A 26945-nucleotide genomic window follows, 5' to 3' on the forward strand; every position below is an offset into this window, starting at 1 on the left:
GACCGTCCCAACACTCTCCTCTTCATATTCCCACAACACAATACACTACCAACCACCACAGAAACACGCAATAGTGACTACATTCTTCCATATGGGGTTGGCCTCAGGAAGGGCATCCGGCCGTCAAACAGGGCCAAATCCACATGTGCGATGCAGTTCATACCCACGACCTCACAGGTGTGGGAAAATGGGTAGGAAAAGAAGAAGAATAAGACAGTATATGTGCAACGCATAGGCATTGTATTTTATAAATGATTAGAGTACATATGTATTATACTGGAAGGTATGTTGAAAGAGAAGCAGTTGCTTTGGAGAAACGTTTTCTGATTCATGGTGCCTCCTCTTGGTTTTCCTATATTTCTTAAAGATATATGTATATGGTTGCGGAGCCTCCATGGCTCAGACGGCAGCGCGTCGGCCTCTCAACGCTGGATACCGTGGTTCGAATCCCGGTCTCCATGTGAGATTTGTGCTGGACAAAGCGGAGGCGGGACAGGTTTCTCTCCTGTCATCTTTCATTCCAGCAACACTCTCCATTCTCATTTCATAGCATCTATCACTCATTAATAAATCACTTTGGGAGTGGCGACTCCATCGTACTAATAGCCTATATGTGATTCATTCATTATATCCCTGACCCGATCAATGACTGGAAAACAGGTTGTAGTTTTCCATATATATGACTGTATGTCTTGTGTCATCTAAATCAGATTAAATATGTTATGATTACTGTTACGTGTGAAGGGTGAATGCAGAATAGTTGACATTTAGTTAACTTGTTAAATAAACTTGGTACACCCTTTGAGAGAAAACTTACGTGTCTCAAAATTTCTCCCTCAAAATCGTAAACAGCCAAAGAACACCGAATGCCATAACTACTCCTTAATCATCATCGTCAGCTGTAGTTCAACATATGACTGTGACAAATCTTTAGCGTAAAGTGTTCAGTTACAATGTCATAAAACAAAGGTCCAGAGGGATATTGTTCTGATGGATTTATACTTCCGGTCGAATTGGCTACGCGGTATGCAGCGTATAACTGGTAGTTTGTATTCGGGACATAGCGGTTTAGAGCCTCACTGACGGCAGCCCTGAACATAGCTGTTCATGTTTTCCCATTTTCACACCAGGCAAATGCCATGGTTGTACGCATTCGCTTCCTCCCCAGTTATAGCCCAGCCCTTTCCCATCGTTGCCGTAAGATCATAGTAAGTCGGTGTGCCGTAAAACAAGTAACAAGAAAGAAGAAAAGTTACATACTCTCCTGATTTCCAACTGAAGCATAAGAGTCCGCGTAAAATTTTCACAGCGCGTTGTGATTATAAATCCAAACCAAAGTAAACCACATGGCGCAACAGCCCCGAAGGGCCATGGCCTACCAAGCGACCGCTGCTCAGCCCGAAGGCCTGTAAATCACGAGGTGACGTATGGTCAGCCTTCTTTGCCTTCCATACCGGCTCCGCCATCTCAACGTCAGATAGCTCCTCAATTGTAGTCACGTACGCTGGGTGGACCTCGAACTAGTCTTCAGGTCCAGGTAAAAATTCCTAACCTGGCCGGGAGTCGAGCTCGCTGTGTCCGGATAAGAGGCAGGCTCGCTAACCCTACATTGCGAGGCCGGCTGCGATTCTGAATCTGTAAACGAAATTTTTCAATACGACAGGATGAGAGCGCCTTGCGGCGAAACGCGTCTGAAACAATTGCTAACATCCTTAACCGTTTAAGAAACGACAGCCAATGACCACGTGATTAACATCGTAGGACACAACCCAAGTCTGAATTATACGTACAACTAAGGGAGCCAGCGATCTAAGATTTAACGAGTGGCCAGCCAAACCTTACAAACTAAAAGTTTTCATTAGTTTTAATTTTAATTTCGCGTGGCATTGCTAGCCTAGTGCAGCCCTTGTAAGTCAGACCCTCCGACGACGGTGGTAAACACCATCTGTGTATGGAAAACAGCGTGTTATTGTGGTAGAGGATAGTTCTGTACCGTGTATGATGTATGAGTTGCAGAGATCCTCTAGGAATGAATGGGTGTGGTACATTGTAAACACTATACCTGCTGCCTATCTTAGAAAATGACGAAATGGTTATAGTGCTTACAGCTCACAAACCAAACCAAATCCCATGGCATAACAGCCCCGAAGGGCCATGGCCTACCAAGCGACCGCTGCTCAGCCCTAAGGCCTGCAGATTACGAGGTGTTGTGTAGTCGGGACGATGAAACATCTCGGCCATTATTCTTTGCTTTTAATCGTCGCCATAAGACCTGTCTGTGTCGGTACGACGTAAAACAAATAGCAAGAAAAATTATTGGCCCACTGTCGTTAGCCCTGAAGATGGTTTTCCGTGGTTTTCCATTTTCACACCAGGCAAATGCTGGAGCTGTACCTTAATTACAGTAAGGCCACGGCCGCTTCCTTCCAATTCCTAGGCCTTTCCTATCCCATCGTCGCCATAAGACCTATCTGTGTCGGTGCGACGTAAAGCAAATAGCAAAAAAAAGAAATTCTTGGCTCTCTAGACGGGACAGCTAACACAAGTTCCAGTTCTCAGGTTCTGATTCTTTCAGTAATTAATATTCTGAGGTGCTTCTACCTATTAGCGCAGGCCAGAGCAGACTGTAGCTTCCAATGAAGTTTCAGTCTCATTTCCGTCTATGATAATATGGAAGTTGTTTAGTTACAACGTTCGGAGCAGAAACAGTGCGTCCAGATGTTATGAAAGGTACAACTCATAGGACCAGTCGTGCTTAACGTTCGTTGTGCTATAGGAGGATCCAACCAGCCTCCAGACTGATAACTACACAGACATACATTCTGAGTTAACAGTTCTCTATGTATTCAAGTACATTCTATCAAACCTCCAATCTCTCTCAATCTCATCTGCGTCTACTTTTCTACAAGTCCACTGGTCCTCTGTCTTCGAATGATGGTGGCTTTAATTTTCTTTAAGTGCTTATCCTTTATTTTCTTTTTTCTGTTAAAATGTCCATCCATGGGTACGATGCGCATTCGTATCCCTGAAATATCACTATAAAATTTGTCACAAATGGAACATAATAATTGCTTTTGCACATATCAAGTGAAAAATCTGCGGCAAATTAAGAAATACCGTCTTTATTTGTAGACAGGACTGGTTTATGTCGTACTCCGCTGCTGGTGCCGTCTTTTGTTACTTTCTTCAGCACCGTGGAATGGGAGGGCTATGTCTGTGGATTCTCATTATCTTTGTCCATATGACTAGAGCGGCCAGTTCAAACAGCAAAATGGAGGTCAACAGAAAAATAGCATGATCCCTGGACCAATAAATCACTAGTCCACAGAATTATTCTTATGTACATTGGCCATACCATTTTGTCACCTATTAAATATTGCATATCGCGATACAATTCAGGAAATGATGTCATTGACAACTGAAGCAATGAAACGAAAGCAAAGAACTTCAGTAAACACAGACATCACACACGAAATTGTTGAAAGTGTAAGACAAAAGACATACGTGTGTCTCTGTGAGCGTAACACCAAATGCACTTGTAAAGTGGTAAAGTACGTATACATAATATTCTCCAAAAATCAAATATTTCTTAATTTGCCGCAGATTTTTCACTTGATATGTGTAAAAGCAATTATTATGTTCCATTTGTGACAAATTTTATAGTGATATTTCAGATATACGAATGCGCACTATACCCGCATCCATAAGTATCCTCATATAGCCCCTCATCTATTTCTAGCTGTAGGTAAACTAAGCCAGGTACTAGCTACAGAAAAATGTATTTGTTACGGGTGGAGATTTAAAAACCCACACTCGTTATATGATGCATGGCCAGCAACTTTGGTGTCTTGCCTCGCCCATGTATCTCAACCATATGTGTTTAGATTCTTATTTGTCGGATGTTCTTCATAAATCTTTAGCACCTGCTCCCCACTCCCGTGGGACACAACTCGCGTTAGTTTTCAGCGCTTTCCCATTTCTCACATACAGGCAATAAAATTTATGGCTTGTTTACCCAGTCGATAGGCCACATGATGATGAAGGTGGATTGGAATTCCCGTATACGAGAGCCAATAAGGGGAACAGTTCTACATTTTTCTTTAGATGAATGGATTTTATCAACAACAACGTTCTCCTTTATTTACAGTATATCCAAAAAAATGCTAGAGAATCTTGTAACCTGACTTTTTATCTGTTTCCATCTCAGAGCATTGTCGAGGTGTTTTTGCAGTCGTTGATAATCCTGTAACTTTACTACTCTATACAGTATAACAACATTCACAAAAACCTTAACCGTGATTCCAGTTCTTTGTTAATAGGGCCCGGATGTTTATGACATGATATATTTTTCCTAACATTATTTCCATGGAAAATACAAGTTGAACATGATTTTCTTCTTTTCGATTTTGGCTCCTATGAACTACACAGTAACAAACACGGTATCCTGGATCACCTTTTTCCTCCCCTGGCTTTGATCTTCTGCCAATATAGCTTAATTCTTTGGCTTATCTGCTTCGTTCTATCTTCTGAAAAAAATCGCTTCTGAAGATGTCTTTTCTCCTTCTCGGAAGCCTTTCAAGTCTGAAACTGCTGGTCGAAAGTGGTTCCTGTTTTGGATGTCTTCATGGCTAATTCCCTGTCTGTGTGTTGTCTGTTAGGTCATCAGCCCAGAGGCTGCTTGGATCCTAAATAGCACCACCAAAGGCTATGCAGTTATAGGGAATCCGCAACAACCAATGGTAGAGCCCAGATGAGGGGTACTAGACAAGATGAGGAGTGAGCACTGGGCCAGAAGGTGCTACTGCAGCACGACTGACTCTATGAGCAACACCTTTCATAGCACTCAGACACTAGTTATGCTCCAAACCCATACCACATATACCCCAGCAGGTTCCATATTGTCACAGCCATGGATAAGACTGGGACTTCGGTGGAAGCAACACTTTGCTGTGGGGTGTGCCAAAAGACGGATACAAAAATACTGCATCTTTCAAGAAATGGCTACAGGCGGTGACTAATGCCAATTTTCTCCATATCAGCATGTGACACATTTGGTGTTTACCCGAGAAAATTCATTAAATCTCAGCCATAGACGCCCAGGAGAGTTTCGGTTTACTCGGTCCGCCATCTAGTGGGCCTAGAGTAAAACGGAACGTCGAAATTGACGAACAGACAGCCAGATGGCGTCAAATTGAAATGTCTGCACACGGCAGCTGAGGCCATACGATTATTATTATTATTATTATTATTATTATTATTATTATTATTATTATTATTATTATTATTATTATTATTATTATTATTATTATTATTATTATTATTATTATTATTATTATTAGCATGTATCACCATAGACAACCTGGGTACATTTTATTTTTCCTTCGAAATGTGTAACGAGTTTTCGAGTCAGCCTTTCTTGATTCATGCGTAGGAGATGTCCACAAAATTGTATTCGTCTCTGCTTCATCGACTCCATAATTCCCTCAGTCTCTTTGTATAACTCTTTATTAGGTCTTAATCTTCGTTGTCCACCAACATATATAGGTCTCAGAATCTTCCTTTCTTTCTTCTCCAGTTATTCCACTAATTCTCTGCTTGTTAAATCTACGGTAAGTAAAATTATTCAATTTTCACGTGTCATATAGTCATATTTTGGCTCTCTTAACGTTTTTTCTTGTCATTTTCCGGTAATTTTTCATATTATGGTCATATTTCCCTGTGAAATTTCGTGTTTTCTTTCATATTTTGAATCTTTTTATTCCATTTTCGCATATCAGCTTTCAGTGGTCTCAATGACGGATTTTTCACATCTGATTGTCGTCTCTATTTTTCAACACTCTCTTTCTTAGAAATATATATTTCTAATAATTGGGAGAGTAAGCTGTATAGAAAGAGGCAGATGCGTACAAAGCGACAGAATATTCAGCCTCAATTGAACTCTTAAATGATTTGACGTATTTCAGATGAAAACCTACAACCTGTTTTCCAGTCTTTGACCGGGTCAGGGATGGAATGAATGAAGCAGATATAGGCTATTAGTACGATGGGGTCGCCACTCCCAAAGTGATTTATTAATGAATGATAGATGCTACGAAATGAGAATGGAGAGTGTTGCTGGAATGAAAGATGACAGGGAAAACCGGAGTACCCGGAGAAAAACCTGTCCCGCCTCCGCTTTGTCCAGCACAAATCTCACATGGAACGACCGGGATTTGAACCACGGTATCCAGCGGTGAGAGGCCGACGCGCTGCCGTCTGAGCCACGGAGGCTCCCCGTATTTCAGATATGGTCCAATATTATCCTGCAATGTTTAGCGGTCTTTTTCCCGTTACAAGACAATGTTGCGTGACAATAGAAGATCTTTACTATTTGAAAACTTTAAAATCTATGTAATTTGCTATTGTAATTCATTCTGATCGCCCATCAAACTATGACACTTGTTTCATTCTGTGCAGAATCGAGAGTTACCACTCGAATGAGTAATTAAATAAATTCAGAATATAATAATAAAAATAATATTATTACTTATGTATTATTATTGAATGTTCTAGATTTTAAAAGTATGCTTTCAATTTAATGTTAATTTAAACAAGGGAAAAGTTTTTAAGATTTCGAAAATGTGACCAAAAAGTTGAAGTCATATTCATTGTCATATTTTCTAACATTTTTAGGTCATAAATATCCGGGCCCTATAATTACTAACATTACACCCCAAATAACCCTCAACCATTAAAGATATCGACAATCTTTTCCCCTTTCAGTATATATAATTTCGTGTGGCTATTTCTAGCCGAGTGCAGCCCTTGTAAGGCAGACAATCCGATGAGGGTGGGCGGCATCTACCATGTGTAGGTAACTGCGTGTTATTGTGGTGGAGGATAGTGTTGTGTGTGGTGTGTGAGTTGCAGAGATGTTGGGAACAGCACAAACACCCAGCCCCCGGGCCATTGGAATTAACCAATTAAGGTTAAAATTCCCGACCCGACCGGGAATCGAACCCGGGACCCTCTGGACCGAAGGCCAGTACGCTGACCATTCAGCCAACGAGTCGGACTCCCCTTTCAGTAAAGGTACCAAGAAGTTCATAATCGAGTTCCAGTACTTCCCCAAGGTGCCAATATCTTCAGTACTAACTTTGTATTCCAAAATGGAACGGTGCTACACCTATCCTTATACTAACGGACATTGAAAATTCAATGAAAATCGGACAAGTACTTCTCAAGAAATCGGAATGTTTTCAAGCGTGCTTCATTTACCAGCTGTGGACCGCCCTGTTCGACTGAATCACAAACCAGGCGACTAAAATAGACGCTACGTATGAAATATGAACGGTTGACGGGTAGAGTTCTTACACCTTCTGACAGCTAAGTATTCGACCTATTGTACACATAAATGCACTGTAAAAAACTGTAGTACACCTCTGTGGTGTATTGGTTAGTGTGATTAGCTGCCACCCCCAGGAGGGCCCGGGTTCGATTCCCGGCACTGCCACGAAATTTTAAAAATGATACGAGGATTGGAACGGGGTCCACTCAGCTTTGTGAGGTCAACTGAGTAGAGGTGGGTTCGATTCCCACCTCAGGCATCCTGGAAGTGGATTTTCGTGATTTCCCAATTCTCCTCTAGGCAAATGCCGGGATGGTACCTATCTGAAGGCCACGGCAGCTTCCTTCCCTCTTCCTTGTCTATCCCTTCCAATCTTTCTATAACCCCCCCCCCCCCGCAAGTCCCCTGTTCAGCATAGCAGGTGAGGCCGCCTGGGCGAGGTACTGGTCATCCTCACCAGTTGTATCTCCAGGCCCAGTGTCTGAAGCTCCACGACAAACCTTCCCTGGGAGGTAAGTAGATAAAGAAGAGGAAGAAGAAAACTGTATATTTTAACACCTTCACCATCATCGTAGATAACAGGTAAAGGAACACAGAGTGAGTTGGCCGTGCGGTTAGGAGCGCGCAGCTTTAAGCTTTCGGGAGATAGTGGGTTGAACTTCACTGGAGATTGTTTTACGTGGTTTCCCATTTTCACACCAAGCAAAGGCTGGGAAAGTACGTTAATTAAAGCCAAGATCGCTTCCTTCCCAGTCGTAGCCCTTCCCTATCACATCGCCGCCATAAAATTATCTATGTCGGTGCGACTTAAAGCAATTGTAAGAATGTCCGCGTCCATAATACCACTTCTCAGCCATAATTCAACTCGTATTACATAATAATAATAATGTTATTTTTTGCGTCCCGCTAAATACTATTTACGGTTTTCGGAGACGCCGAGGTGCCGAAATTTTGTCCCGCAGGAGTTCCTTTATGTACCAGTAAATCTATGGACACGAGGCTGACGTATTTCAGCACCTTCAAATACCACCGGACTGAGCCAGGATCGAACCTGCCAAGTTGGGATCAGAAGGCCAGCGACTCAACGGTCCGAGCCACTCACCCCACCACTCTTATTACAGTCTCTGGCATACACACATATATATCAAAATATTACAATACTTCTACATTTTAACACCAACGATTTCATGCTATCCGTAATTGGTTTCAAGCTCCCTGTACTTTCATCACCGCTACCTAGTCCACCCTTTCTCTCTGATATACTTCCTTATAACCCTCCTAAAAATCCTAATTTAGATGTAACCGAGTGGTTTAAATAAGGCCATCGTACGTAATATTCCCTGAAACAGCTATCAACAAATTCTAGACTTGTTGAAATTAGAGATAAGTTATTCTTTTCCTGTCCCATTGCATTCTTCAGCACTCCATTTGTAAGCACTATGTCTATTAATATTTTCAAAACCTGAAACATCCAGATTTCAAGACGTAAGCAATAACCTAAGCAGAGAAGTGAACGTGGAGTCGAGAAGAAATTCCGCTATTTCCTTAACTTTATCAGAGAGTTCTGTCAATCTACTGTATGTCAGAACCTATTAATTACAGCTAGAGTTAATAAGATAACGGTCCACCTCAAAAGACTCTAAAGAACAGCAAAAAGGTTGCTTTCAATAAGTAATTGATCTTACTTAAACTTGAGCTGAGTACAAAGCGATAAACTACAAGCCAAGTCAAAAGATTAATTAAGATAGACTCTGAACCACTTGTTTCTTATCTGTGTCGTTCTTACACACGTGTGCAGGAGAAGGAAGAAACGTGGGCTGCTTTCTGCTTGTTATCAGATTCAGTGACCCGTCAATGAAGATCTGGCAATACAATTCCAAACGAGAAGTTAGCGAAAAGTTTCGCGGCAGCAATTACGGTTTTATTGGGTTGTAAGGAGCTTCTTCTCTCCCCCACTCCTCCTTCACTCATCCTACATCCTCGCAGATTATCTACGCTTAAACTCTCTCAGGTCCGGAAAATATGAGCTGGGCAAAGTCTTCGATAAAATTTCGTTAATATTAACACGACTAGTGCTGAACGAATTTGCAACTCAAAAGTTAAGTACGCAAGGAAGCGAGCAAACTGCGTCTTTTAATAATAACAATAACAATAATAATAATAATAAATTAAGTATCCTCACTAGTGAGCCGCCGTGTCTCAGGCGGCAGCACGCCAGAGTCTCACCTCTGGGCTCCGTGGTTCAAATCTCGGTCACTCAATGTGAGATATTTGCTGGACAAAGCGGAGGCGGGATAGGATTTCTCCGGGTTCTCCGGTTTTTCCTGTCATCTTTTATTCCAGCAACACTCTCCAATATCATTTCATTTCATTTGTCAGTGATTAATCATTGCCCCAGAGGAGTGCAACAGGCTTCGGCAGCCGGCACAATTCCTTTCCTCACCGCTAGATTGGAACTTCATTCATTCCACTCCCGACCCGGTCAAACGACTGGAAACACGCTGTGGATTTCCTTTTTTTCAAGTCTCCTCACTCAGAGTTGTAGTCTGTATTTATTTTTTTCTTTTTGCTAGTTGCCTTACGTCGCACCGACACAGATAGGTCTTATGGCGACGATGGGAAAGGAAAGGCCTAGGAGTTGGAAGGAATCGGCCGTGGCCTTAATTAATGTACAGCCCTAGCATTTTCCTGGTGTGAAAATGGGAAACCGAGGAAAACCATCTTCAGGGTGCCGACAGTGGGATTCAAACCCACTGTCTCCCGGATGCAAGCTCACAGTCGCATGCCCCTGACCGCACGGCCAACTCGCCCGGTAGTCTGTAATCTTGAAAATTGGAATATATATGAGGACATGTATGGTGAACGTCCCTTTAATGCACTCCGTAAGGAGTGCTCCTGCAACCACCGACACTGGATTATTTATTGTGGTCCTGAAAAGGGCTCTACTAATCAATTACAAAATATAAAGTCGACGAGTTAGTGTGTATTTTATTATTCTTGTTTTTGCAGACTGATTTAAGTATGTGGTCAGGCTTAATATTAGATCCATCCTTACCGAGTTCGATAGCTGCAGTCGCTGAAGTGCGGCCAGTATCCAGTATTCGGGAGATAGTAGGTTCGAACCCCACTATCGGCAGCCCTGAAAATGGTTTTCCGTGGTTTCCCATTTTCACACCAGGCAAATGCTGGGGCTGTACCTTAATTAAGGCCACGGCCGCTTCCTTCCCACTCCTAGCCCTTCCTTGTCCCATCGTCGCAATAAGACCTATCTGTGTCGGTGCGACGTAAAGCAAGTAGCAAAAAAATCCATCCTATTCTTTAATAATTGTCACGTGATTTAGTGAAAAAATCATGTTTGAAACGAATCAGTGGGTCTGAAGAAGGACTGACTCGCGTCTATGTTCAAAGGGCTGGCAATTGCATTTGTGAGAAAATGGATTAGAAACCCACTGTCGACAGCCCCAACGATGATTTTCCGTGATTTCCCGTTTTCACCAGGCAACTACCAGGGCTGTATTTTAATTACGTTTACGGTCGCTTCCTTCCCACTCCTAGCCTTTTCCTATCCCGTCATCGCCATAAGACCTATCTCTGTCAGTGCGACGTAAAGCAAAGTAAAAAAAGAAAAGTCAAACCTTTTGGCACCCCATGTCATCATTTTTGATATGTTAGAGTATAATTATTATTTGGTAGCGCACTTTGGATTGACCCGTACGAAAGTTAGTCAGGAGCTGTCCAGTAGAGTTCTGCTTGACAGTCAGGATGGTAGCATAATTGGAACTTTGAGATGAGTTTGTACACAGATGACTAAATGGCAACCTAGTAGCCGAGGTTAAATGATGATGATGATGATGATAACTACTCTTACGGTTTCAGGAGACGTTGAGATGTGAAAATTTTGTCCTGAAGATCCTTTAGGTCCCGGCAAATCTACCGTCATAACTTGGTGTACTTGAGCAACTTTAAATATCACCGGACTGAGCTTGGATCGAACCGGGCAACCTGAACTCGCGTCTGCTAATCCGTGGTAGAATGTTGGCCTCTGGATCTCATGGTTCAAATCCAGCAGTGGTAATGAAATTTTTAAGGGCGTAGCAGAGTCCATTCGACGCTCCATGTCATGCGATATTGGAACATGAATGATATCTGGTGTCAAATGTGGTGTTTACCTGGTAAAATACATTAAAACTCAGCCGTTGACGCCCAAGAGAGATCCGGTTTACTCAGTCATCAGGTAAATTAAGACGGAACGCCTAATTTGAAGGGCAAGCAGCCTGGATACGGTGTATAGGCCATACTTTTATTATTATTATTATTATTATTATTATTATTATTATTATTATTATTATTATTATTATTATTACCTATATATTAAAAGAGTTTACTAAGAACAGCTTTGGCAAATCCGTCTGTTTGGTCTTCTGGACCAATTTGCTTCATTTTTGTATTATTCCCTCCAGAATTACCTGTCGGTGAATCGTGAGACATTGATAGGTCTCTAAGTTCAGCCAACTTTGATTAAACATGAAATTAAATCATTAAATGATCACTCCAATAATAATTGCAGGTGAAGGCTTACCCTAAGCCGCAATACATTCTGTACTTAGCAGGTTGCTAAGCGACTAATACTTTCATTAATGTTCTGATTTATGTGATTTTCATCCTTAGTAATGTCATTACATGCAGCCATGTTTGATTACTATCTGTCAAGCCAGGGTGTATACAATTTCTGTGATCATGGAAGAATATTATTCTGTGCTACATATTGATACTCTGACCTTCCCCAGCTTCTTAAAATAGGCTACTCAACAGATGGCAGAACTTTCCTAATAACTTACATGCTGCTAATAGAAAACATCGACGTACGCATAGACGGGGAGGTAAAGTCGACTAGTCTTTTGTATGACCATTACCAGTAATGAAGTGCAGGGACAACCTCTTTAAAAAGTGGGTAGTCTGCTTACCCGAACCAGTATTCAGCCACGGTCAACTGTATGTTGCACTATCTCGGGCAAGATCGTTTGAAAATGGTAAGATCCAGCCAGATACGCCCGAAAGGTGGAAGTGCGGTGAATACTGTATGGAAAAAAGTGTTATAAACTACAATACGAATGAATCCGATATTACGTACCGGTGTTAAACGTTCATAAAACGATTGAAAACGGCAGGCAAATAATATGACTATGACAGACATATCAATAATATCAATATCACAGATCATGCACTGAACAGATCTTCAACCTCAAAACCGCTCTAAAATTCAGGGCCCTCAGAAACATTCCAATCATCTGTACCTTCGTATATTTCAAGAAGGCTTATGATTCAATTGATCGTCAATCTCTGTTCAACATCCTGAAAGAACAGGGACTAGACTCCAAAACGCAAAACTTGACCAAACAGACCCTCACTGACACGAAGTCAAGAGTAAAATTCATGGGAGAAATCTCAGACGAATTCCTGATAAAAACTGGTGTCCGGCAAGGAGATGGACTATCACCCCTCCTCTTCAACCTCGTCCTAGATAAGGTGATGAGGGAATGGGAAAAAGAACTGAAAGCACAAAATAGCTGGAACCCAGTAAACATCGGGACACGAAAAAACAAGCTTGAAATTACATGCTTAGCCTTCGCGGATGACTTGGCCCTTTTGTCCAGCGATGAAGTCACAGCAATAAAGCAAGTTTAAATTCTCCAAGAATGTGCCAGAAAGGTCGGACTTCATATCTCCTTCCAGAAAACTGAATTTTTCTGTGCAAAAGTAGTCTAAATACAAAATACGGAAAAATCAACAGAGTCCCTCACTTCAAATACCTGGGCGAAATTCTCGAACCAACTGGACAAGAGAAAATAGCCAAAAACTCAGAAGAGCTTACGGGAGAACAAGAGAAATCTACAACAAAAAATGTATGTCTCTCCACGTTAAGATTCAACATTACAATACTGTAATCAAACCTGAGGCTTTATATGCAGGGGAAACTCTAACGCTTCATAGAAAGGGCAAGGACAAGCTGAAAAATATCCTAAAAGAAGAGCGAAAAATCATGAGGAAAATTTTAGGGCCAAGACACACGGGGGAAGGGTACCGCCTCCAAACCCGGAAATCCACAGAAAAATTATCTAATATTGCGGCAGACCTCAGGAAAAGAACGCTGAAATTTTATGGACATGTTAAGAGGCTTCCAGAAAATAGACTAACCCACCAAGTTCTTGAAAGAGTTGATAAACTGAAGAATTTCCCTTGGATACAACAAACAAAAGTGGACATGAAGAACGCACAAATTCTACCTGAAGACATTTTGAATCGAAATATATATAGAAAGAAAATTGACAAGTGGGAAGTTACTCCAGAGAATGAAGTACCAAAAAGAGCAAGTACCAAGTGGACGGAAGAACGGAAAAGGATCTTTAGTCAACAGATGAAAGTATCCTGGATCCTCCGCAAAGGGACCATTCACGTATAATAAGAATAATAATAATAATAATAATAATAATAATAATAATAATAATAATAATAATAATAACAGGCTGCCAAGAGGTTAATGGTAGTACATCTGAAAAGATTTCCAATCTCTCCTTGCATTCTAGCATGCAATAAAACCAGTTGTCTGTCCAAACTGTTTGAACCCGGTCATTCTATTGGTTCACAATACATTTTTGAGATCTGCTTGGTATTTTCCTTCCATATGATTATTTCGACGTATCTTAGATATGATTCTCATCGAATATAGTACATCTTAATAATAAACTGATGTCTCACGATGAGGCATGATTTTACACTGAGCATCTCCTACTTTGTATAAATCCTAGGAATTCTCGTATTGAATCTCGAAGCAGAACTCGTCATGAGGTTGCAAGTGTTCTCATGTGTGTGGAAATTCAGCGAATTGACATCCCGATATTAGCCATAACAAGAGACTAAAGATGTATAGTGTTTTTTTCTTTTTGTTGCTACTTGTTTTACGTCGCACAGACACAGATATGTCTTATTGCGACGATGGGACAGGAAAGGCCTAGGAAGTGGAAGGAAGCGGCCGTGGCCTTAATTAAGGTACAGCCCCGGCATTTGCCTGGTGTGAAAATGGGAAACCACGGAAAACCATCTTCAGGGCTGCCGACATTGGGGCTCGAACCCACTATCTCCCGATTACTGGATACTGGCCGCACTTAAGCGACTGCAGCTATCGAGCTCAGTGTGGAAGGGTTATACAGGATATTTGACCAGGTTGAAAATTGTTATTAATGAAGCGTCACAGGAATTGTCCACATTGCAGTATATCTTTTAACATACATCTCTCAGATGAAATATTCCTTAACAGCAATCGACCATGGTTCAAGCTTAGAACCTTGGGTCAAATAATACGAGCAGTAGGTCTTTTAAATTTCACCATCACCGTCACCATAGTACCATTCTATCATTCCTTTCTCTTTAGAAAAAACATTTATATCATAGCGACAATAAAATTTGAAACACGTAACTCCACGATATAATGCTGATATGGTATCATGGGCTGTAACAATATTTCACGATGTGAGGCAAGACATGTTTCTGCTGTCTGCGGTTTTAGCTGTTAAGTCAGTCGGCTGTGAGGCTCCACGCTTGGCCTGAAAGCTATGTAGCGGCACATGTCCGTGCAGCAAGCCCACTCACTGCGACTTTTATAGCCTCACATTCTGTCTGTATGTAGATATGTCACGGACGAGCAGATTTACAGCGAGCCGTATTACAGATACTAGCAGTGTACAGTTCCTACCACCATGTCACATGTCCGTAATGTTGCAATCAGTGAACCGATTTCCTAGCTTCCACAAACATTCAACTTCCGAACAATAGATATGCGATTCTTTTCTGGAATTCTTCATAGATGAAGTGATTTTTATGATAGTTCTGCTGTTTGAAACTTCATATTCGTTATCGTGAATTTAGAAACCATCCTGAGTCTAGACTCAGTATCCCCTTTAATGTTTCTTTTTAATTGCCTTTTTCTCAATTGATTGGGGTCGGCGCCTGATATGTATTTGGCACAGATTTACGACCAGATTCCCTTCCTCACGCCGATACTATTTGAAGGGATATACTCCTGTGGTGTAGCTTCCGTGGCTCAGGTGGCAGCGCACCGAACTCTCAGTGCTGCGTTCAAATTCCAGTCACTCCATGTGAGATTTGTGCTGGACAAAGCGGAGGCGGGACAAATTTTTCTCCGGGTGCTCCGCTTTTCCTTTCCATCATTCGATCCAGCAACGCTCTCCAGTTTTGTTTCACTTCATCTGACAGTCATTAATCATTGCCCCAGAGAGTGCGACAGGCTTCGTCAGCTGGCGCAATTCCTACTCTCACCCCTTTATGGAGGCTTCATTCCATCCCCTGAAGATGGTTTTCCATGGTTTCCCATTTTCACACCAGGCAAATGCTGGGCCTGTACGTTAATTAAGGCCACGGCTGCTTTCTTCCCAATCCTAGGCCTTTCCTATCCCTTCGTCACCATAAGACCTATCTGTGTCGGTGCGACGTAAAACCAACTGCATTCCATCCCTCACCCGGTGGAATGACTGGAAAAAAGATGTGGGTTTTCATTATCATGTGGTACTTAGAAATATGTTGTGTTGTAGTTTTGTGTTGTATTTATATGAAGAGAAGTGTAATCAGACGGACGTAAACACTCAGAACCCGAATCAGAGCAATTAATCGTACGTAGTTAAAATCCTCGGCCTGACCGGGAATCGACCCCTGGCTCTCTGAAATAAAGAGCAGTACGCTGACCTCCCGTTCGAATCCCCGTCAGGAAGTCGTAAAATTTAAGAAATGAGATTTCCACTTCCGGAGGTGCATATGGCCCTGAGGTTCACTCAGCCTACACCAAAAATGAGTACCAGCGTAATTCCTGGGGGCAAAGGCGGCCGGGCGTAGAGCTAACCACTCCACCCCATCAAGTGCCGAGGTTACGGATAGTGGAAGCCTTTACCTTCCACCCCTCCAAGGGCCTTCATGGCCTGTAGGGAGATGACTTTGCTTTGCTTTGCTTTGCTTTGCTTTACGCTGACCTCCCAGCGGAGGAGCCAGATATTCTTTTTACTTAAACAGTATAGTTATAATATTGTAACTGTAGTCTATTTCCTTAGCTAAATAATCAGCTGGCATGATCTTTGGTTCAGAAGGTTCCGATTCCCGGCCAGGTTGGGTATTTAGCTGAGTTTGATTTATATCTCTGGTTCAGGGATTGCGTTTTAGTTCTTTCTTAAATACCAGTTTTTGCTCACTTCTGTTCAAACGTTTTCTGGTGATACGCTTATGCATACAGACTGACAGACAAGACGAAAATTTAAAAATTGCATGTCATCGCATTCTCTTTTAAAATGTGACTGAAGGTGCAGAACAAACTCTTGTTTTATTTATGACAATATTTTTTAATTTTTTTGTTTTGCTAATGGTGTAAAGTCGCACTAACACACTGAAGGTACTCGGCTTCGGAAGGATAGGAATGAGCTAGGAATGGAATAGTAGCGACTGTGGCCTTAGTTAAGGTACAACCCCAGCATTTGGCTGGTGTGAAAATGGGAAGCGACTGATCACCACTTTCAGAGCTATCGACGGTGGGATTCGAACCCTCTATCTCATGAATGCAAGCTCACAGCTACGTGACTCTAACCGCACGGCCAACTCCTTCGGTTCATATAGATTCGCTTTATCAATGTCTGTTGTACGTGACAAACTTAATGACCGATTAAAACTATTTTATTCTATTCTATTTTTTTCGGGTGTGACTATGTTTACGATATCAACAATCTAATAAAACTACAAATTTGCTTTCTTCTTTCGTTACTGAGCCCGATAGCTGCAGTCGCGGCCAGTATCCAGTATTCGGGAGATAGTGGTTCGAACCCTACTGTCGGAGCCCTGAAGATGGTTTTCCGTGGTTTCCTATTTTCACACCGGGCAAATGCTGGGGATGTACATTAATTAAGACCACGGCCTTTCCTTCCTACTCCTAGCCCTTTCCTATTCCATCGTCGCCATAAGACCTGTCTGTGTCGGTACGAAAAGCCAATTGTATATTAAAAAAATAAACTTAATCGTGGACATAATTGAAAAACCCAATGTATAGGCAAATGCCGTGTAAGCTTATAAACTGAGAGTACAACCTTATTCCTTCTCCCCTGTTAATACTGAAGGTAGTGATTTACAGTTATTTTCTAACTGTAGGGTTCGATTCAGTGTCGCCAAAGGTGAATAGATGAAGGTCGAGTGGAAGAGAGGGAGACGGGGTGCATGGGGTGCTGGATTCCAGCACGCGGGTGGCCTCTAATCCAACGGAATGGTGAGGGCCGGACGTGTCGTTCCATGGAGGGCGGATCCTTTTTTTTCCTCACCAGGTGCGGACGCACGGCCGGTCAGTAAGGTAGTTATAAGAATGGCGCTCACATGTGGATAGATTTCCCGCCCATGTGAGCGTTCACATAGTAGATTTAGCTTATTTTGCGTCCACATGGTAGATTGAGTGCATTTTTTTAAATCCGTGTAACGGAAACATGTATTTGGGCCGAAAGCCTGTAATGTTCTTCACTAAATATCAAAGATTCAGTGTCGCTAACCATACAGTTTAGGGACCTTACTTGCCGATACGACGTCTTACAGTTTCTGTTAATCTTGCAGGTTAGCACAACGCAGTCATAATTAAACTATACTGCCACAGCCGTATTGTGAAAATTACTAGTGTCACATTTGAGGGAATAAGTAGATAATATTTTCTTTTTCTGTATGATTGTGAATTATTATTTGGATAATACCAGGTTTATAGAATTGTGGCATGTTCGAACAATGTAGGCTATATGATAACGTAGTAGATACTAAGTGACAAACGCAGCGTTTTGTTATTATTATTATTATTATTATTATTATTATTATTATTATTATTATTATTATTATTTCGGAGTTTCCGTGGCTCACAGAGGAATAGGAAGTGCCTGAGTTGAAGTTTGGAAGGGTATTACTTACGTAGGTCGAATCATAAGTCATGCCAACTATTTTTCTTCCCGCGAACAGGAGACAACATGAAAATCTAAGATATGCATTTAGAAACGTATCGTATGTACTTGTGTATCATGCCACTAAATGGTGTATGTAAACAACAGTGTGGATGTAAGCATTCCCCCAAGTTCAGTGTGTGAGTGAGAGCGTCACAAAATGGAAGTAAACAAGCAGGAGCAACGATCGTGTATTAAAATAGCAGCCCATGTGACTATGATCTAATCACCGAAGTAAAGAAGCCATTATGCAGACAACGGTTTGCTAACAAAGGGGACATCGTAACAGCATTTCGGAGAGAGGTGTCACACGTTAGCGATATACGTACAGCGAATGGTATTCAGCGCCTGCCCCACCGCTGGCAACGCACAGTGGAAACCTTGGGTGATTATTTCGAAGGTCTGTAACCAGTGGAGACCTGTCCTTTGTACGTAGTCTTGTGTATTTGCTGTCTACACCATAATACTGTAAAACAATGTTTACCAATGGCCTGTGTTCAATCACTTTCCTACGAGAATCTCCTGAAGTCATAAATTGTCTTCAAGCACTATGCATAAGTACATGCCCTATATTTCCAAATGCATATCTTAGATTTTCCGTGTTATCTCCTGTTCGCCAAAAAAAAAATTGCTGTCATGACTTATGACTGGATCCTCGTAGAACAAATTTTACTTTAACAAATTTGGAATATTTATTTCTTTTCTTTCTGAAAATTGAGAGTAAAGAATTTAACAGTGTAACAAAGAACAGTCGAAAACATTAACAATGAGGTCGTCAGCTCTAACAATGCCTTGGACTTAGAAGTCCTAAATCAAGTACAAAATAACTTGGGAGACACTCCTAGTCCTTAAATTACATACGCAAGAGCATATTTTCTCCTGAGAGGTACAATTTTGTGAAAGAGCACATCCTCCATAAAGCGATATATCGCTTGTTACATTCTTTATTACACCATTAACCAATTGGGTGACCCCAGTTCATAGTGTTCACACACATGTTGCCCCAAGGTGGGCATATCAATCACAAATTTCACAAACAGGTGAAGTACTGTTCCATAAGGGAAACTAAATGTAGACACGGTTACCCGCAAAACCACAATGAATATACAGGGGCATATTGCCCATCCTACTTGGCCTTAAGAAAGAAAAGGTTACAGCGAAGGTAGGTAATTAACAAAAGGAAAGGACGCGAAACACCATCACTCCTTAAAAGAACATTCGTGAACAACAAGAACCTAAATGGGCTTAAGGCTTAATGACACAGAGACTAACCCCATGCTAAAAAGGGTGACTAAAGTGGAACTTTTAAAGGCCGAGACAAATTTCTAAAATTTTAGAGGTTGAAAAACACCCAACTCAAAACTAGAAGGATAAATATTCCAAATCGTATGTATAGAACTTTTAAGACTTTCTAAACTTTCTTCTCCGATGGTTAGATGGCTCTGGCAGCTATTTTCTAGTGATCTCTGATGCGCTAGGCCCATTTTAGTTTAGAATTAATTCAATTTAATTAGGATAGAAGCAAAAAATCTTCAAAAACCTCCTCCGAAAAGGAAATCAATGTGACCTCCTCTATAAAAATCAATCCAGTTGAAATGGAAGAAAATGTCGTTATCAAGCTAACCTAAATTAACCTTGTCTCGTCGCGACTTTTTGTATGGTTTGCAGGCTTAGCCTTTGTGTACTCTTATCGACTTGCGGCATATGTACAAGTGATATATTTGCTTCTGTGTATTATTTTAGCGTGGTTTCACTTCAGCCCGACAAGTAAGAGCAAATTTCAAGAAGTCAGCTGAATTATTTACACCAGGCAAACACTGAAGAAAACGGTTATAGTAACGCGTATAGGCAGAAATATATAACATTAAATTGAGTGAGGGTGAGAAAAAATTAAAACCTACAACCTGTTTTCCACATTGAGCTAGAAAACAGACTTAATTTTGAATATCTTGATTTATCATTTACTTGGGTAAGGGAACCTCCATTATTTTTGCTTATATTGAGGTTGGGTTGTTGATTGTTATGTCTCGTGATTTCAATATGTAAGATAGTCAATTTCGTAGCAGTGATGAGCCATTAAAGAAGAAAATAGAGTGGAGATATTTGCTTTTCAGCGTATAGACTTACGAGCCAAGTACTATAGCATGTATGAAGAAGGAGAGAACACACTAAAATTAACAAATGATGTGTAGTTATACACCCAGTCCGTACGTAGATAGGATGTTTCAGGAGTTTGTGATACAGTTTTAATGGGAATGGTCGAGATAGAGCATAGACATTACATTGCAGTCATAATGAAAGTTGTCAAGTGTCTTTGTTTCATGTCTTATGAAGTGCGCGGTCACAAAGCAGACGTTTAATTTGTCCCGTAGTCTCTTTGTAGATGAATAACATTAGACATGGGGAATGTTAACGGTACATTCTCAGCTGACAGAATTTTTCTTTGTCCTTTGCTTAAAATTACATGTATAAAATAGCTAGAGAGAGTTTTAACTAGCAACTTCAAGTAAAACATTGTTTGAAAAGTTCGCTTTAATTACGATATCGACTACAAACTATGTCAAACAATTCAGAGAATATTGCACATTTCTTCGAAATGAGAAGCTCAGTTAATTAAATGTTGTATTGTGTCCGAGACTTCAGAATTGAATTCCAGAATATTCGATCAGCATTTAACTGTTTAAATGCCATGTAAAACGACTTTTAAAAAAGACCTTATGGATCTATCTTGATCAGTGCCACGCAGAGTGAGGTTCTCACACAAGGCTACAAGCGTGCTGGGGCAGCTTCTAAGCTAAGAATTTACTTTTTTTTTTTTCTAGGGGCTTTACGTCGCACCGACACAGATAGGTCTTATGGCGACGATGGGATAGGAAAGGCCTAGGAGTTGGAAGGAAGTGGCCGTGGCCTTAATTAAGGTACAGCCCCAGTATTTGCCTGGTGTGAAAATGAAAAACCACGGAAAACCATCTTCAGGGCTGCCGATAGTGGGATTCGAACCTACTATCTCCCGGATGCAAGCTCACAGCCGCGCGCCTCTACGCGCACGGCCAACTCGTCCGGTAAAAGTTAACTCTATCATGTGAACTTATGATGACGGAAGATACCAGCGTTCCCCTCTATAATGTAACAATTAGGATCGAGCCGCAATTACTCAATTTTAATATACCCAAGCGGTTGTCTAGTAATGTATTATGGATGTACGTCTGTGGAACCTCATTTCCCTTGTTCACTTGGCATGCATTTTTGATGACTAAACTTTTTAACATTTTTCAGTTTTTCTTCTTGATTTACAGCTAGTAATTTTCTTTCCCGTCTTATCCTGTGTGTAATTGGGCCTTCTGCCCCATTAGGTTTTATTACAAGTCATGTCACAGGAATGCTTGAATGACTTCAGCATCCCATTCAATTTTCTTTTTGGCATTTTCTATTTAACTATATGTCTGTCTCGTTGGCTGAATGGCCAGCGTACTGGCCTTCGGTTCAGAGGGTCCCGAGTTCAATTCCCAGCCGGGTCGCTGGAGACGAGACTGGGTGTCATCACTTCGAACCTGAGTGAAAATGACAAAGTCTTCAGTGGAAGCATGCAGAGTCGCCGTCACTCAAAAATGAACAGTGAACTAAAGAAGGCTCTGAAAGGCAAACAATTTACCTCGGACGACAACGTCAAACAGTACATTCGGAACTCGTTCACAACGCAGCTCCAGACGGCCATTCACCGCCTTGCGTCGTAGTGCTGGGCAATACTTTTGAAATAACTTCCAGCTCATTTCTTTTTTAATTGCCCTCATATATTCACTTAACAGATAACGGTACGATGCACTCTCGTATGGTTAATTCCATTGGCACGGGGGCTGGGTGTTTCTGCTGTCCCCAACATCCCTGCAACTCACACACCACACATAACACTATCCTCCACCACAATAACACGCAGTTACCTACACATGGCAGCTGCCGCCCATCCTCACCGGTGGGTCTGCCTTAAAAGGGCTGCACTCGGCTAGAAATAGCCACACGAAATTTTAAAAAAAACTGTATCATTCTGAGCCGTGTAATATGAGCTACTTTTACTGCTTCTTCTGGATCCTTCTGATCCATATGTTGTGTTGTTGCTTCCCTGTTGAGTGTCAAAAAGGGTACAAGCTGATAAGCTTTAAAGAGTTTTAAAAGGTACATTGAGGTGAGTTCTAGCCCGTTCGGCAACTGATATTCTGGTTTGGGAATTTTATATCCCTTGTACTGCATAGCTTAACTATTACTCGCACACTTTTTAGTGATAGATTTGTCTACGGGGTTGAAGAGTAACGAGGAAGCTCTTCCGGTTCCGGTAATACTGCCAACTGAATACAAATGAAATCTCAATTGAATCGATAATGTGATCGATCGATATGAATTTTCTAAACCAATATTATCTTAAGCCAATAACTGTGTCACACACACATAATAACATTTCTCGATGCGAATCTTGTTCCTAGCATGAATTCTATAGTTTGGCTTTGCTGTGTAAACGACAGTAGTACTAGTACGTAATGTGTACGCCAGATGCCGCATAAGGGATTCAAAGTTTGTGTTTCAGAGGTTGCTAATACGAATCTCGAAGATTGCCGAGGTCGACCTATTCAGCACTAGGGTATCCATCTATCACTAAAAAGTGTGCAAGTAATACTGAAAGCTACAGCTTTTTGTGTTACGTACCAAAGATTGCTGTACCCAGGCTAATCAATCTCGTGAATAGGGATTTTCTGCTCCTCGATATGTATTGAGCTACAAAGGCTTGGACTATTAAATGTTCTTACATTCTAATGTTTACTCCACCGTTAAGTTTGGCTATTAAGTTGTAATTATTGTTGTCGCTTTTGTACAAGAAACTGAAAAGGAAGAAAAGAAGTACATTTTTTTAAATACATTCAAAAATGTGAAGTCTTGCGTGATCATTATTTGTCAAGTAGCCTAGGCCCTGCCGTTTCATTCCCACCCCTGTCGCTGTTGACGTAATAATAATACCATCATTATCATCAAAGTAAAAATAAAAGGAAACGCTCTCTCACGTTTCATGGCCATTTCTTTCTTTCTCTGGAATCGCTGGCACAGTATTTCCCACAGCATTTTCTTGTTTTCATAATTTTCAAATGTGTCACCCCATGGGTAGCTGTTGTGCAGTCGCATCTGGACGGTGAGATACTGGTTCAAGAGAGAAATAAGTTCAGGATCTTGGTACAAGGGGTAAAGGTTCTTCTGGAAGAAAGTGAGTAGAAGACATAGTGTAAAGAAGCCCGAAGAGCAAATGCTGGAAATCCAGAAAGGCTGACAAAACCGTGGTCCTAAGAGGCTCAAACGATCAAACGATGTGTTGATATTACTATTTATTAAGATTATTATTTATTATTATTATTACTATCACGGGGATTCTGTGGAACGCGGAGGTGAAAGAAAGTGCGGGAATGAATGGGTGGATATATAAAAGGTGGAAGATAAATTTAAAACTTAAAATTTTGGATTGTAATCCTTCCTTATATCTTTTTTTTCTGTCCACATTTTAAACATGTTTAGACAATAACAAATAATCAGGTACAAGAGTTTAGCTCGTAAGATTGAGTAACAATTTTAGAAAAGTCTAGAATAATCAGATAACTACAAATTAACAATATGAGCTTGATGATCCCTACCTACAAATTTAACAAGAGAACTACTGCTCCTTTCAACCAGCACTCAAGGGGAGCGAGTTTCAGAATTTACAATAGTAGAAAAGGAACGTCTCTGCTCCACACAATTACTCTCTAGGAGACTATTCTCCCATAATTTACAGGTTTAGGCCTCTTAAAGGCACGCTCTACATTTAACAACAAGAATAGTAGACACTGTCTTATCTCCTCAACAATCGAAACTACATGAGAATAGTGAACTTTAACAGGGGCAATAAGTTCCCATTCTACGTGGCCTTAGTTAAAAAAGAAAAGGTTAAATTTACTGGCCGAAAATCAAAATGTTAGGAGGCGAACTCTTCAATTCCTTTGGAATTCACCAGAACATCATTAAAATCCTATGTGGGCTTACGGCCCGATTTTAGAGAGGCTAAACCTATGCTACGGAGGTAACTAGATGAAGAGAAATTGTTAAATTACAAAATTACGATGTCAGTTTAAGTTTAAAGAAAATGTAGTCACCTCAATACGAAGTTTAAGTGGAATGCAAGAGGGTACCACTCTTTATTCCCTTACTTAGACTAGATTCCTCAGACTTATTTGAAATTTACATTTAGAGTTTGAAATTTACATGAGCGAAGAATTTTGTAACCTTCCCCTCAAACTATCTTTCTGAGAATATTACATGCTTTAGGAAAGTCTGCCATTACTTTGAGCTGGTGGGCCTTCCGGAGAGGACGAGGCAGCTGCCCCTGCCTTCACAAAGAATGCACTATAAACTTCTTGACTGGAGCGATCACAAAAACAACATGGCCCACCAGACCGCAGCTTTTGTAGCGGAGAGGAAGGTTCCAGATTTCTCTGAGCCGAGGACCTGACACACCCACAATTTCTATTGGTTCATTTAATAAATATAAAAAATTTCTTATTGGCTGGAATATTAAATTGGCGGGAAGAGATAGAAGTGTTGATAACTTTAGAACACCAAAAGCAATTCACAAACAATTCAGTTTAGGAAACCTTGATACACAAAATTACTTCAAAAATTAATTGTTCATCTTCGCCCCAGAGGGCGCACGTAAGTTGATAGTAGAGACATCTGTCGATGAGTGTTCAAACTATTTCCGAAATGAGTTTCAAAGTTTATGATAGAGATGGCCTTCTAAAAGGCGCTTATTTTATATGCGCTGGGCGGGTGTACCTCCGGTACAATTATTATTATTATGTCCGACTCGTTGGCTGAACGGTCAGCGTACTGGCCTTCGGTTCAGAGGGTCCCGGGTTCGATTCCCGGCCGGGTCGGGAATTTTAACCTCAATTGGTTAATTCCAATGGCACGGGGGCTGGGTGTGTGTGCTGTCTTTATCATCATTTCAACCTCATCAAAACGCGCAGGTCACCTACGGTTGTCAAATAGAAAGACCTGCACCTGGCGAGCCGAACCCGTCCTGGGATATCCCGGCACTAAAAGCCATACGACATTTCATTTTCATTATTATTATTATTATTATTATGATACAAAAACAGAGGAATACTTAGCTTAAGTGAGAATATGTTGACAGGGATGTAGCAGAAGGAAAGGTTCTTGAGAGTTTCACAGCTTAATATTACTGGAATTGTAAATGAACATACCTATGAGGCATAGAAGTTATTTTCAGATCATCAGTTACTACAACAAATGTGGATACAGAACACTAAAAGTTGAGTTCCTACATTTTTGAACCAAGTTTCCCTAAAATATGACACATTTGAGAACAAACTGCCAACGAATCAAACATGTGAAAGCATGGATCATAGAAAATAAAATTCCAGGTCAAATATTTCCTCATGAATGAAAAATGTCTCACAGACTTACCTAATTTGAATGATACATTTAGGGATTGATAAAAACCCACACCAGAGGACGAAATGGCCATGCTAATTATGCCGATATAAATGGACAAACCTTATTAATGCTGTTAACAGTTAGGATTGTAACAATGTATAGAAATGTGAAACAACTTCACCGGCAGATAAGCACTTTAAGTGCTTTGCAGGTGTAAATAATTGCAAAGATAATGTATAATATCCTACTAGACGTGTGCAAATGTATTTTAGACAAGTTATAAAGTAAGAATGGGTGGCAAATAGGGATGCTGCAGTAGAAAGAGCAAGGGAATACCTAGGAACGACTGTGTGTAAAGACGGTAAAAAGCGAACATCTTGGTGGAATGATGAACCGAGAGCAGCTTATAAACTTAAAAAGAAGACTTGTCACAAATGGCTCCAAACAAGGGCCGACGCAGATAGGGAATTGTACGTAGATGAAAGAAACAGAGCGAAACAAATAGTTGTTGAATCCAAAAAGAAGTTGGGGGTAGATTTTGGTAATAACCTGGAAAGGCTAGGTCGAGCAGCAGGGAAACTTTTCTGGACAGTAATAAAGAATATTAGGAAGGGAGGGAAGAAGAAAATGAACGGTGTTTTGAGTAATTCAAGTGAACTCATAATAGATCCCAGGGAATCACTGGACAGGTGCAGGGAATACTTTGAACATCTTCTCAACGTAAAAGGAAATCTTTCTGGTGGTGTCGCGAACAACCAAGCGCATGCGGAGGAAGAAGTGTCATAAAGCAGCAGGAATAGTTGAAATTAGACCTCAAATGGTAAAATACAGTAGTAATATTAGCATGGAGTGTTGGTAAGGTGCCTTCAGATTGGACAAAGTCAGTAATTGCACCTATCTATAAGCAAGGGAACAGGAAGGATTGCAACAATTATCGAGGTATCTCATTGATTAGTATACCAGGCAAAGTATTCACTGGCATCTTGGAAGGGAGAGTGCAATCAGTGGTTGAGAGAAATTTGGGTGAAAACCAGTGTGGTTTCAGAATACAGAGGATCAGATTTTCAGTATGCGGCAGGTAATTGAAAAATGTTACGAAGGGAATAGACAGTTGTGTTTAAGTTTCGTAGATC

The 26945-nt window shown here is 40.9% G+C and overlaps 1 protein-coding gene across 1 annotated transcript in view; it reads left to right on the forward strand.

Moving 5' to 3' along the window:
* Dscam4 (Down syndrome cell adhesion molecule 4) overlaps window positions 1-26945 on the forward strand; it is a 779777-nt gene that overhangs the window by 12630 nt on the left and 740202 nt on the right. The window lies entirely within an intron of this gene.

The sequence above is a fragment of the Anabrus simplex genome, chromosome 5, assembly GCF_040414725.1.
Source record: "Anabrus simplex isolate iqAnaSimp1 chromosome 5, ASM4041472v1, whole genome shotgun sequence".
NCBI lineage: Eukaryota > Metazoa > Arthropoda > Insecta > Orthoptera > Tettigoniidae > Anabrus > Anabrus simplex.